Here is a 14750-nt window from a genome sequence, read left to right as displayed (position 1 = left end):
ATCGACGTTCGACCCAAATTCCCATTCGTTTTAAATTTCTTCAGTATTCTGATTAGTTCTTGCTTTTGTATTTTATTCAGCACATGTTCAGTTTCCAGTTTATTCAAGTCGAATTCCTCTGTTTGTTCCACGGTCGGGATCTCCAATGACTCGTCTTCATTTTTCTCCTTTTCCATCATATTTTGGCCCGAAGGTTCAAGAATGACGTTGAGCTCTTCTGTGTTCTCAGCAAAATATTCAGTGGCAGTATTTAATTTAATTTCATCAATTTCAATTGCATTTGAGGTATTCAGAGGTTTCCATTCTGATTTGTCCGAAATCGCTGGTTTGATTCCAAACCGATTCCAGAAATCGATACCCAAAATCAGTTGTTTCGCAATTTGTGGAACATAGAGAGTTGGTACTACTACCGTTATTCCTTGAAATGTGTATGGAATATGAAGCATTCCTATTCCTTGATGTTCTGTTTCATCTGCAGTTCTAATTTTCAAATCTGTTGGACGAATTCTAAAATTATGTCTTTCCACTATACGTGTATTGCTTATTATGCTTATTGCCGCCCCTGAGTCCAGCAGTGCATCTACTTCTTTCCCTAATATTCCTACCTTAATTTTCCAAGAGGTAAATTTCGTACTGTATGTGTAATACCATACCTCTGCGGCAGATTCTGGTCTAAACAGAAAATTGATTTGGCCCAATAGTTCTGCTTCGGTTGTTTTATTATTGTTGGCTAGCGTTTCTACTCTTCTCAGGAATTCCTCTACTGACGCTCCCCTACTATCCCCTCCAAACCTGACTGGCCATTTATCCACCGGCACCTTTGACACTCGTTGATCTCGAGGTATTTCTGCATTTCGTTGAACTGGGTTGCTACCCCGTGGGCCCATGTTGTCCCACCTACTAGGCACATCCACATTATTCTGAACCCTATTTCGTGGTAGTCTCTGGTTTATATCTTGATATTCCCCTTGCAACTGATCCGCGCGATATTCTTGCCTCGCTCTGTTATCGTATGCAGCCTGAGATGCAACTGAATTTCTATCTGAAATATCGTCCCTTATTTCCGCCTGCAAGTCTGGAGCTTGGCTCAACAGATTTTCCCGACGGTTAACTTCCCTTACTGGACGGGTGTTTTGTCTGCTTTGGAACTTTTGGATTACGCGTTCCATTACTGATTCCAGTTTGTTTGTCAGTACTTCCTCGACGATTTGTTCTATATCCTTTGATGCTGCCTGAGCCTGCTGTGCTCTCGAGCCCTCGCGCGTTATCCTAGACGATGAATTCTCCTCATCCGGTGCGTCGTTTTCGAATACTATCAACAATGATTCACTGGAACTCGCTCGTCTTGCCTCTCCAATTTGTTCTCTTTGAGGTTGTTCTGATGAAACGTGCGCTCTGTCCTGAAGGGTCGTCTCCTGTGATGTACTAGGCCGTAGTTGAATCGATTCTGGAAGCTGTTCTTCTGACTCTATTCCTCGTTGTGACCTGAACACGCTGGCATTTGGGTTCATTGTATGCCTTGTCGCTCCCAAATTTATCTCCGTGGACCTTGGAATCTGGTCTGGTGGTGGGAACTCATATTCTGTAATTCTGCGTACCCTACTTTTCCTATATGCCCCTGTATTTGTATGCAATGCACTTCGACCTGTAGCATTACTTCCTTCCGAACGCCACGCATGATTTCCCCGAATTAAATCCCTGTCACTTCCGAATACTTCTACCAACGTTTCAATTTCATCTAAAATATCCCTCTTCATTTGAATCTGATATGCATCTAATGCTGCAGTTCGCTGCATACGTAAATACAGATGCTTCAATCTCGTTATCGACTTTTGTTCCACTTTTTTTTCTAACTCATGTCTAATCATCATTAATTTGATTTCAATCAACCCAACTTCTTCTATGAGTGTCTTTTGTGGTTTCAAAATCTTCGGAATCTGTGCTTCTTTGCATTGTTCCGTGAATAAGACTTGTTGTTGTTCTTCTATTGGCATTCCTGGAAAATCCAGGTTACGAATTTTAAGTTCATACTCCAGTTCATCAGGGGTTAAATGTTTTGGATCAATCCAAAGAAAACTTGTATTACACACTGTTTGATTCGCCATAGCTAATTTCAATTCACTGCCACTAAAATCATGTATCTTTAAAATATTTATTAATTCTATAATCTTTTTTTTTCAGTTCAAATTCATGGATCTTATTTAACGAATAATAGAAATTAATTTGAGAAAAGTGAAGTAATTCGATTATTTTAAATTCAAAGCAACTAAATATTATGTACAAAACTTATGTACAAACCAAACGAAATTTTAGCAATTCATTCAATTATCCGAAATCTCACTTAATTCTAATAAACTAACCTACTAAATTCAAAAAATATTTCAGATATTGTACTTGAAGTTATGTACACGAATTGCAATATTTTCCTAAATTTCCGGCAAAACCCGTTGGTTGGGCGCCAATGTAACAAGCGTGGAAGCTCACTGCAACGATCTTTGCTTCCGCGCCAGGTAGCCGAGCTACCGCAAAGCCGCGATGTGACAAATGCCCGATGAGACTCTGGTAGGATCACTTCTGAACACACAAGATACCCGCAACCAATCAACCAACAAATAAGCCAATAATCTTAGAAATCAATTAATGCAACGATATTCTCGAACTAAAATAAAATACTCGCACGGTTCAATTCGAATTTAAAAAGTCCCATTTGGCTAACGCCTGAATTTATTCCACCAACCTAACCCCTAGTCGCGACTAGATCTACTTCTTTCTAATTGGAATTCCTATTCTAGTACATCACCTGTTTTCTGGATCGAGTGACGTCAGGCGACATGATGACGATTGGTGACGTAGGGGTTGCGACGACGGTCGACTACGTTGCGTACCGGTACGATGTGACTTTCGGATGAACGGTCGCTCGAAAGCTTCTGGGGGAACTTCTCCACCCCACGATGCTTATGCTGGCAGCGGGTGACTTTTTATGCTGCTTTACCGTATTATGGCGTAGGCTTGTACGGGTATCGGCCCGTAGGCGTGATTCCGTTTTTCGGGCCGCGGTACCGTTGATGGGGTACGCGGAACTTCGCCCTCCGGGCGAGACGGATGCTCTGGTACGTTGAGCGGTCGTACAGGGTGACGTAAGCACGACCTTACCACCTCCTAGATGGTTTATCCGGTATAGATTACTGTGTGATTCGGCCACGTGGTGGATTCCGGTGGGCAAGATGGAGGCTGTGCCCCAACCGGCGACCTTCGTTTGAAGGTGTACTGATTCGACTGGCTAATTCTCTCCGCTTCTGCGATTTGATTCCGCTAATTAACAATTCAAAATCATTTGCATATGGCTGCCACTAACTCCTCTGGCAATTTTTCCACGTGAAACACTGGCTCTTCTTCTGGCACACACCCTATCTTTGGAACTTACTAAACCGGACTGATACCGTAGCTTGCATTTCATTTGCCAAGCCCTCATTCTTTCCAGGCTTCTATTGTATTGTATCGAACGCGACGACGTATTTGTTGGCTTATTGATTGTAGGTGACCCCCTATGAACATAGGTGAATTTTTTTAGATTTGCGCTACTCGCTACCAAGCCTTTCGAGGGGACTTGTCCCATTTGATTTGGGATTCAAATTTTTAAACTATTTAATGAGAAAGTATTGTAACCCTGTTACAAGGGGGGACCAAAGGGAAAAATTCAAAAAATCGGAAATTTGCGGACCTTCTTCCCCCAATGGGGGACCAAAGGAAAATTAAAAAAAAAAATTGAAAATTTGCGAACCCTCTTCTCCCAAGGGGGGACCAAAGTGAAAAATTCAAAAATTTGGAAATTTGCGGACCCACTTCCCCCAAGGGGGGACCAAAGGGAAAAATTCGAAGAAAAATTGAAAATTTGCGGACCTTCTTCCCCCAAGGGGGGACCAAAGGAAAAAATTAAAAAAATCGGAAATTTGCGGACCTTCTTCCCCCAATGGGGGACCAAAGGGAAATTAAAAAAAAAATTGAAAATTTGCGAACCCTCTTCTCCCAAGGGGGGACCAAAGTGAAAAATTCAAAAATTTGGAAATTTGCGGACCCACTTCCCCCAAGGGGGGGCCAAAGGGAAAAATTCGAAGAAAAATTGAAAATTTGCGGACCTTCTTCCCCAAGGAAAAAATTCAAAAAATCGGAAATTTGCGGACCTTCTTCCCCCAATGGGGGACCAGAGGGAAATTTAAAAAAAAATTGAAAATTTATGAACCCTCTTCTCCCAAGGGGGGACCAAAGTGAAAAATTCAAAAATTTGGAAATTTGCGGACCCACTTCCCCCAAGGGGGGACCTAAGGGAAAAATTCGAAGAAAAATTGAAAATTTGCGGACCTTCTTCCCCCAAGGGGGGACCATAGGAAAAAATTCAAAAAATCGGAAATTTGCGAACCCTCTTCTCCCAAGGGGGGACCAAAGGGAAAAAATGAAAATTTGTGGACCCACTTCCCCCAAGGGGGAACCAAAGGGAGAAATTCAAAAAAATGATAAATTGCAGACCCACTTCCTCCAAGGGGGCCAAAGGCAAAAATTCAAAAAATTAAAATTTGCGGACCCACTTCCTCCAAGGGGAAAAATTCAAAAAGTTCACAATTTTCGGATCCATTTTCCCCAAGAGAGGACCAAAGGGAAAAATTTAAAAAAAAAAATGTAAATTTTTGGATCCATTTTTTCCAAGGGGGCCACAGGGACCCATTTCCCCCAAAGAAAACAATTAAAAAAAATTTGCGGACCAACTTCCCCCAAGAGGGAACCAAAGGAAAAAATCAAAAATTTGAAAAATTTGCAAACTTTCTTTCTCCGAGGAAGGACCAGGGAAAACTTCAAAAAATTGAAAATTTGCGGACCCTCTTCCTCCAAGGGGGGACTAAAGGAAAAAATTTGAAAATTTGCAGACCCTCTTCTCCCAAGGGGGGACCAATGAGAAAAATTCAAAAAATTGAAAATTAGCGGACCCTCTTCCACCAAGGGGGGACCAAAGAGAAAAATTCAAAAATATAAAAATTTGCGGACCCCCTTCCCCCAAGGTGCTGTCTATTAATTATGTAAGGGTTTATAGGGGGAAGGGGGGTTTGAGAAATCGAAAACAAACAAAAATGTTTAGGGTTCTCATACAAAAAATATTACAAGGGGGGTGGGGCTGTCGAAAAATCGTAATTTTTTTCTTACGTAATTAATGGACAGCCCCCAAAGGGGGTCCAAAGGGAAAACTTCAAAAATTTAAAAATTTGTGGGCCCTTTCCCTACAAGGGGGGACCAAAGAGAAAAATTCAAAAAATCGGAAATTTGCGGACCTTCTTCCCCCAATGGGGGACCAAAGGGAAATTTAAAAAAAAAATTGAAAATTTGCGAACCCTCTTCTCGCAAGGGGGGACCAAAGTGAAAAATTCAAAAATTTGGAAATTTGCGGACCCACTTCCCCCAAGGGGGGACCAAAGGGAAAAATTCGAAGAAAAATTGAAAATTTGCGGACCTTCTTCCCCCAAGGGGGGACCAAAGGAAAAAATTCAAAAAATCAGAAATTTGCGGACCTTCTTCCCCCAATGGGGGACCAAAGGGATATTTAAAAAAAAATTGAAAATTTGCGAACCCTCTTCTCCCAAGGGGGGACCAAAGTAAAAAATTCGAAAATTTGGAAATTTGCGGACCCACTTCCCCCAAGGGGGGACCAAAGGGAAAAATTCGAAGAAAAATTGAAAATTTGCGGACCTTCTTCCCCCAAGGGGGGACCAAACGAAAAAATTCAAAAAATCGGAAATTTGCGGACCTTCTTCCCCTAATGGGGGACCAAAGGGAAATTAAAAAAAAAAAATTGAAAATTTGCGAACCCTCTTCTCCCAAGGGGGGACCAAAGTGAAAAATTCAAAAATTTGGAAATTTGCGGACCCACTTCCCCCAAGGGGGGACCAAAGGGAAAAATTCGAAGAAAAATTGAAAATTTGCGGACCTTCTTCCCCCAAGGGGGGACCAAAGGAAAAATTTCAAAAAATCGGAAATTTGCGGACCTTCTTCCCCCAATGGGGGACCAAAGGGAAAAAATGAAAATTTGTGGACCCACTTCCCCCAAGGGGGAACCAAAGGGAGAAATTCAAAAAATCACAATTTTCGGATCCATTTTCCCCAAGAGGGGACCAAAGGGAAAAATTTAAAAAATTGAAAATTAGCGGACCCTCTTCCACCAAGGGGGGACTAAAGGGAAAAATTTGAAAATTTGCAGACCCTCTTCTCCCAAGGGGGGACCAAAGCGAAAAATTCAAAAAATTGAAAATTAGCGGACCCTCTTCCACCAAAAGGAAAAATTTGAAAAAATGCGGACTCCCTTCCCCCAAGGGGGGACCAAAGGGAAAAATTCAAAAATTTGAAATTTTGCGGACTCTTCCCCCAAGAGGGAACCAAAGAGAAAAATTTGAAAATTAGCGTACCCTCTCCCCCAAGGGGGGACTAAAGGGAAAAATTTGAAAAATTGCGGACCCCCTTCCCCCAAGGGGGGACCAATGGGAAAAATTCAAAAAATTGAAAATTTGCGGACCCTCTTCCACCAAGGGGGGACTAAAGAGAAAATTTTGAAAATTTGTAGACCCTCTTCCCCAAAGGGGGGCCAGAAAGAAAAATTCTAAAATTTGAAATTTGGCGGACCCCCTTCCCCCAAAAGGGGACTGAAGGAAAAAAATGAAAAATTGCGGACCTACATCCCCCAAGGGGGGACCAAAGGGAAAAATTCAAAAATTTGAAATTTTGCGGACTCTTCCCCCAAGAGGGAACCAAAGAGAAAAATTAGAAAATTAGCGTACCCTCTCCCCTAAGGGGGGACTAAAGGGAAAAATTTGAAAAAATGCGGACCCCCTTCCCTCAAGGGGGGACCAAAGGGAAAAATTCAAAAATTTGAAAATTTGCGAACCACCTTCCCCCAAGGGGGGACAATGGGAAAAATTCAAAAAATTAAAAATTTGCGGACCCCCTTCCCCCAAGGGGGCATCAAAGGGAAAAGTTTGAAAATTTGTGGCACCCCTTCCCCCAAGGGGGACCAAAGGAAAAAATTCAAAAAATTGAAAATTTGCGGACCCTCTTCCACCAAGGGGGGACTAAAGAGAAAATTTTGAAAATTTGTAGACCCGCTTCCCCAAAGGGGGGCCAGAAAGAAAAATTCTAAAATTTGAAATATTGCGGACCCCCTTCCCCCAAAAGGGGACTGAAGGGAAAAAATGAAAAATTGCGGACCTACATCCCCCAAGGGGGGACCAAAGGGAAAAATTCAAAAATTTGAAATTTTGCGGACTCTTCCCCCAAGAGGGAACCAAAGAGAAAAATTTGAAAATTAGCGTACCCTCTCCCCCAAAGGGGGACTAAAGGGAAAAATTTGAAAAATTGCGGACCCCCTTCCCTCAAGGGGGGACCAAAGGGAAAAATTCAAAAATTTGAAAATTTGCGAACCACCTTCCCCCAAGGGGGGACCAATGGGAAAAATTCAAAAAATTAAAAATTTGCGGACCCCCTTCCCCCAAGGGGGCATCAAAGGGAAAAGTTTGAAAATTTGCGGAACCCCTTCCCCCAAGGGGGACCAAAGGGAAATATTCAAAAAATTGAAAATTTGCCGACCCTTCCCCCAAAGGGGAACCAAAGAGAATAATTCAAACATTTGAAAATTAGCGTACCCTCTCCCCCAAGGAGGGCCTAAAGGGAAAAATTCAAAATAATTTGAAAATTTGTGGACCTTCTTCCCCCAAGGGGGGACCAAAAATTCAAAAATTTGAAAATTTGCGAACCACCTTCCCCCAAGAGGGAACCAAAGAGAAAAAAATTGAAAATTAGCGACTAAAGGGAAAAATTTGAAAAATTGAGGACCCCCTTCCCCCAAGGACCAAAGGGAAAAGTTGGAAAATTTGCGGACCCCATACCTCCAAGGGTGGACCAAAGGGAAAACTTCAAAAATTTGAAAATTTGCGGGCCCCTTCCCTACAAAGGGAAAAATTCAAAATAATTTGAAAATTTGTAGACCTTCCCCCAAAGGATGACTTAAGTTACGTTTGTCTAATTGAAGTTTTTTAACAGAACTTGTAGAACTTATGAAATTTCTTTAGAAACCCGTAATAACCTTGAGACATGTAGGCATGTAAGACGTGAAAAAGTTCTAGGTGGACGTGGAATTACAAAAAAAGCTATCGTCGGATTCTTCCAAATCTATGCTTATTATCTATACATTCTGAACGGAAACTATAAGTTAAGACTCAACCGAATTCCTAAAGAAATTATTAATAGAACCCACAAGGTCTCTCCCTGTTTTTTTTTTGGAAAATAATTTAAGAATTTCTGTGGCTGAATTTTGATGAAAAGGCTTGGAAAAGTGATTTGAAAATTTCCATTGGCAGCTTTTTGAGGTTGCTATAAAAATGTTTTGAAAATTCCTCAAAAATTTCGTTCAATGAATACATAAGAGACGCCATTAATCCACAAGGAGGTTTTTGGTTTTAAAATGACTTCCAGAATTCTATCTAAAAACTCCACTGATATATTTTTGGCTTATTGACAAAATCATAACCTTCGGCAGTCTCTTCTGATGTTTTTATAGAGAATGTATAATATTGTATATACTTGTAGGAAATACTGTGCATCTCAAGTGTTTAACAGTTATAAATTGAATACTTTCTTTGCTAAAAAAAAAATACATTCATGTGGTAAACACGACGATATTTCAATCTTAGAGGTTGAAAAAAATCTAGAACTTTCTTGGAAATTGTAACTTGAAAATTCTCTATTGACTCAAGCCCAGACATTGAAAGTCCCTTTTCTTGAGGAACTCCATCAAATATAACTTCACGGTATATTCCAGAGATTACGTTATAAGTTCCTTTTGAAACTTTTGCCAATTTTCATTACTTATGAGCTCTCAAAAAGTCTGCGAATGATACCACCAAGAATTATTCGGTCAATTTGTCGTATTTTTCTAGGAAATGCTTCAAGTGACCGATCAAAACTTGAATACATCAACAGATTAAGAGATGTCTCCAGGGACATCTAAAAAAATGTATATAGTACTTCTGAATCAGGAATCTAGCTTCATCTAGCATAAGATTTTCTAAAGAAATCTGTCAGTAATGGTGTTAGGTTCAACGAAAAATGTTGCAAGAAAAACGGCTCTAAATTCTAGGACTACATATTACCAGAACAACCTAAACATAGACTGAATAAATCTTAAGAATTAATATTTTGACATTCTGCCGCAAAGCCCATATGGCCATTGGATCTGCCAGATAGAGTAGAATGTAATGCAAAAATTAAAATATTGATAAAAAGAATAAGGGTGAGCAGTTATATTTTAGGTAGTAGAAAACACTATTGTCATCTTTAAATTTTCGGGGAATCCCGGGAATATCGGAAAAATATCCCGGGATTCGGGATTTTTTGAATCCCGGGATTTCCCGGGATTTTTGTCCCGGGAAATCCCGGGCAAGACCCTCTACTAATGACCGTAAGGACGTGGCCGGCGCCGTTATTGACTTTAAAATATTGAACTCACGAATTGTGCACAATGAGAGTGGATCTCTGTGCAACTTCGATTGTTCTGGTCAATCACGGAGTAGCAACTACGATGTGTACGGTTAACTTTGCTTTGCTTTGCTGAAGTCTAAAGGACAACAGTGCCCATGCTGCACCACCAGTCATGCACACAACTTTTAGCAGACGGTATTTAGCAGCGACTGATCCATGGAAACTACGAACGTGTAAGGACCAGGGCCATGTTGGACGCTCTTTACAGGTTGTCGATTCACCATTTTGCAGCCCTAGAACTGAACTATGTAGCGTAAACCTTTCTACAATATCTCATTAAGCGATGCCAAGGTAAGGGAACCTGCCAATGCAACATTTTATTATCAATGACATTGCACGAGAAAACCACAGTGTCACGCCACATCAACGATTGCTCACTAGAAGCGATGCAGTAAATTATGCAATTTGTATGTTAATAACATAATTAAATCTAAGAAAATGTAAATATTTGAATAACATTGTCTCATAAATAAATGTATGAAGCAAACTCCCGCCTCAAGTAGTCGCAACGCACTACTGGTGAGTAGAGCAGAGCCTGCCGATCGGGTTCGTTAACGCGTCACTGACGGCTTCGGATTTTTCAATTTAGTAATTTAATTACATCGGACGGATATCAAACGACGACGGCACAACCAGTGCGCCTAGCAGCCACTTGAACTGATTCACTGACTGTTGCATTGGCCCTTGAACTAACCTGCTCTCCTGCCACCTATTGAAAGTGTGCAGCACGGTACTTGCTGTGTGAGCTGATTGCAATGCAGCCGGCTGGCTGGTATGCGTTCAAGATACGGAGAACAAATTCGTCATGCCAATTGATTTCTATCGATTTATTTAGACGGCTACTATCTGGATGTCAACAGAACCAATTGGATCATTCTGCGATTCGTCTGGTCGGAATTCAATTAGGCATTTCAGAGAACTTTTGTTTGACTGCCGCATTCTTCAGTCACTTGACGTTGGTCAAGGTTGTTTGTAATTGATGAAATACCTTGCTTGTGATGGAATAGTTTTGTTTTTAGTAATAAATTTAAATAGACCATCAAAAGCAATCCATTAATAGACTTATCGAACGTACTCCAGCCACGATATCATGCAAAGAATAGTGCAAGCAAGCATAGATCTGGGGATGCTGCTTAGTGATGCAATCGGAAGTCCTACAGCACGGTGCATCCTTTGCGTCTATTTCGTCTTCGTTGGTTAGAGAATACGCTCACGTTTGTTTGTCCCATCTACATGAGCGTTTCATTTTTCGTTTCAAGTACGGAAAAACGCTGACGGAACTCAGATTTTTCTCCTCCTGTTTTCAATCGCCCTACCCCTGCGTTGTCACAACTTAGCTTCTCTATCTTCCTCCAGATATCATCTGTGATCCACTGCTTTCTCTAAGTGCGTAACTCACCCAAATTGTTCACACCGATACAGGCGTTCTTGATGGAACCCAATTGATCTTCTACGCTGTCACTTTTCAAAATATTTTTGATGTCCAGCACTCGAAAAAATTCACCTCCATTTAACATAGAGAAAGATGATGTACTGAACAACGAAGCAAGAGTGATTAAATTTACTTACTACTTACTTACTGTCAGTCCTGTGCAGAGGGCCGCATTGAAAGATCTCCATATTGGGCGGCCCGCCATCGCCTTGGCAAGCGTTCCACCAACTACCGCCTTGAGTTGTTCTCTCCCCTGGAAGCTTGGGTCCTGACTAATACTAGGACTACCCGTTGCACTCATGTTCCCGTAAGGGGAGGGAAGCCAACTCAAGTAGCTGTTGGTCGGCCCGCCATTTTCTCTGTAGTTCAAGTACGACTCGGGAGACAGTGTAAGTAACGGAATCCTACTTGTCCACCTCCTTGCACATCGTTTCAACAAAGTTCCGCATATCTCCTGCATACTCGACCTTTGATCCACGAACCGCGGGTATTCAAAGAGCACATGCTTTGCGGTCTGTGTGTCCATCTACTCTTCCTAAAGAAATCCCATTCTCTCTGCCACTTCAGCATAGACGATGTTCTGGCGATTCGCCTAACGCCTCTCTTGTCGCGTCACTCGAAGACCATTAGCGTCTTCGACCATGTAGCGGTGCCATACTGCCGCGAGCAGCTTACGCTTTCTCGAGACTATTGCCGAGCTATTTGACATTATCTTTGACAATGCCGTTATCGCCATGCTTGCCTTTTTGCAGGCATATTCTACGTGGCTACCGAATTTTAGCTTATCGTCGATCATGACCCCCAATTATTGCTTCAGTGAACACTTAGAGTTGATCGTGCATCCGCCTGTGACCCTTGCCTGTTGTTCAGACTTGAGGTTGTTTACCATCACCACATCACCACCTCTATTTTGTGGTGTGTGAGTACCAAATGTCTTGACCTCATCCAGTCCTCTACTTTGCTAATTGCGTGCGTTGCTGTCAGTTCCACTATCTCTGTCGACTCGCCGTATTACCACGAGGGTCATATCATCGGCTAAGCCGACCAGCTATACGTCCGGCACAAGTTTGAGCCTCAATACGCCATCATACGCCGCGCTCCATAGTACCGGGCCCAGGATGGAGCCCTGAGGTACCCCGCGGTGATGTTTTAGTTCCCCTCGCCTTTCTCGGTGTCATAGATTAGCATCCTATTCTGGAAGTATCTCTCCAGTATCCAGCATAGGCTATCAGGGGCTTCTAGGTGGTATGGCGCACTCGATAGCAACTCTGCCCTTTTTTTTTTCTTTCAATAGCGTCCACCATCGATCGAACGGGTTATCCGAGAGGCCAGAGTCATGGGCTTTCTTGGTATAAACCATCAGCCCCTACAGAATGATCCATTCCAACAGTTCCTCGGCGATGTCCAGAAGGGAGATAGGTACGTATGTCGACGGGTAGCCAGGTGGCTTCCCGAATTTAAGCAGTAGAACCATTATTTGTCTTTTGCACCTCTCCTGAAAATTCGCCCCTGTCGAGGCACATCTGCATAGCCATTTGGAACAAGTCAGGGCTAGCCTAGATGGCCGTCTTGATGACTACTGTCGGGATACCGTCCGGATCCGGAGCCTTGTTCAACTTAAGCGACTTCGCTGTTGTGCTGAGCTCATCGTTCGTCACCGGTGCTACCTCGCTTTGGCCGGTTTGACCATAGGGAACGGGGGTCCATGGTCTTGTATCGTGGCGCGGGAATAACGTTTCCACGATCTTCTGCAGCATCTTGAGGGAGCGTTCTGAGGGTACTGACGCGCCCTTCGTTTTGGCCAAGGGGTCGTGTTGGCTGCCTGATAGAGATTGTAGAAGCACGCCCTCTTACGCGCCTCAATCTTTTTGTTCAGTGCCAGTTTAGCCGCCTAGTAAGCCCCACTTCACTTCATTTTACCCACATCTGTGCGAGCTCTTTGCATCATCTTTTTAGCTCTTAGGCAGGAGGCATGGAGTTCCGAGCAGGAGAAAGTAGCTGAAGAATAACTAACTCAGGTATGGAAAACCGAATACCTACACCCTGAATGAGGTATTAAGTAGCCCTGCATAAGAGGTAAAATACCTAAAATCATAACTGGTGTGTATTCTGTGCATAACGCGTGAATAATGATATTAGGTATGGTAATACCTAAATAATAATCGGCGATATTCCCATACAAATAGCGATTTTTCCATAATTCAATAATACCTCAAGCAGTCCTCAACACCAAACCAATAACTCGTTGAAGTATTGCATCAATACCTGCAAAATACCAAAATAAGTTATTTTCAATACCTGGACAACCGACCAATACCTTGTCTTGGTATGATATCTGACTTTGGTATGCTCTAGTTATGTGGCAGTTATTCATTCCTGCTCGGGGTACTGCGATTTCTGGACACCACCAGTATAGGGCACTGCATGAAATTCTCTCCTTCTTTTTCACTCTTGCAGAAATTTTGTAAACAACAAGGCCAAGAAACGTCAAAATCCCATACAAATTCAAAACAGTGCAGTGCCCTATACCGGTTTGCGCCCATTTCTGGGTAGGGATTAGATCATCACTGGCTAGATCATCGGTGTTATCCTCCGGCGCTTTACAAATTCGAGCTTATCGAAGCGCGAGGGCAGCCAACCCTGATGATGGTCGATGACCTTCGGGTGTGGCCGTCTTCTTCCATGTTCGACCCTGTATCGAATCCCCAAATGTACGTGTATCCATCGTCGACCATCCAGTCCGAGCTAGCGTTTAGACCCGGACTCCAGAAGGTCACATCAATGATGGACTCTGTACCGTTCCTAACGTAGGTTTTTTTGTCGCCTACTTTCGCGACATCCACGTTCAGTCTAGCCATAGCTTCGGGTAGAGCCAAACCTCTCACGTTAGTCGAGTAGCCGCTCAATCGCACAGGCGTTGAAGTGTCCACCGATGACCCTTAGCGCACATGATAGCGAATCCAGCATAGACGAGAACTGGTCTATCCCCAGCTAACACAAAGTCTTATATGATGTTGAATAGGATGCTAAAGTGGAGGCCATTTACGTACCTGCTTCCATTTAACCGCGTGTAAAGTGTGCGTATATCGCCTCCACTTTTGCATCCTATCCAACATCATATACGATCGTGTGTTGACTGGGTCGGCCAGCTAGGAGGTACATAACAACTGCAGTAGTACACATCATTGATCTTCGCTATTGCGAAGCCCTCGTGCATCGTGGAAATTATTTCCTGGAGCGGTTGTACAGATCGTCACTAGCTTGGCCTTATCCGCTACCCAGTTCACGTTATCGGAAGGGATGCGGTATGGGTCCGATAGTAGGACGATGTCTGTACTGACTGCTACAGCAACTGTTGTGCGGCTTCACAGTGATTTTAGTTCAACTGTTTAACCTGCACTACCGTCGGATGTTTCGTCCTCATCGCATGCCTGGAAATTTATACCCGCCCGTCGTGTGACTTTTGTCGCCGTGCAAATCAGGTATTTTGGTGACTCCCTGACGACATGGCCCTCCACTCCGCACTTCCTGCAGAGCTTGTTCCTGTCGGAGCCTTTACACGCCCACGGCCACGACTTATGTTCTTGCTCAAAGCACTTCAAGCACGCCACTGGCGGCTCGTATACATATGTATCCAGCTTTTTACGCTAGCTTTCCATAAATTTTGAATCACCCCTCTCTGACAATTCTTGCCGACACTATAATTTTATTATGGGTTAATCGAAGCAAGCTCTTTGGTGTTGCAAAT

The sequence above is a fragment of the Aedes albopictus genome, chromosome 3, assembly GCF_035046485.1.
Source record: "Aedes albopictus strain Foshan chromosome 3, AalbF5, whole genome shotgun sequence".
Taxonomy (NCBI): domain Eukaryota; kingdom Metazoa; phylum Arthropoda; class Insecta; order Diptera; family Culicidae; genus Aedes; species Aedes albopictus.
This window is presented reverse-complemented; position numbering follows the sequence as displayed.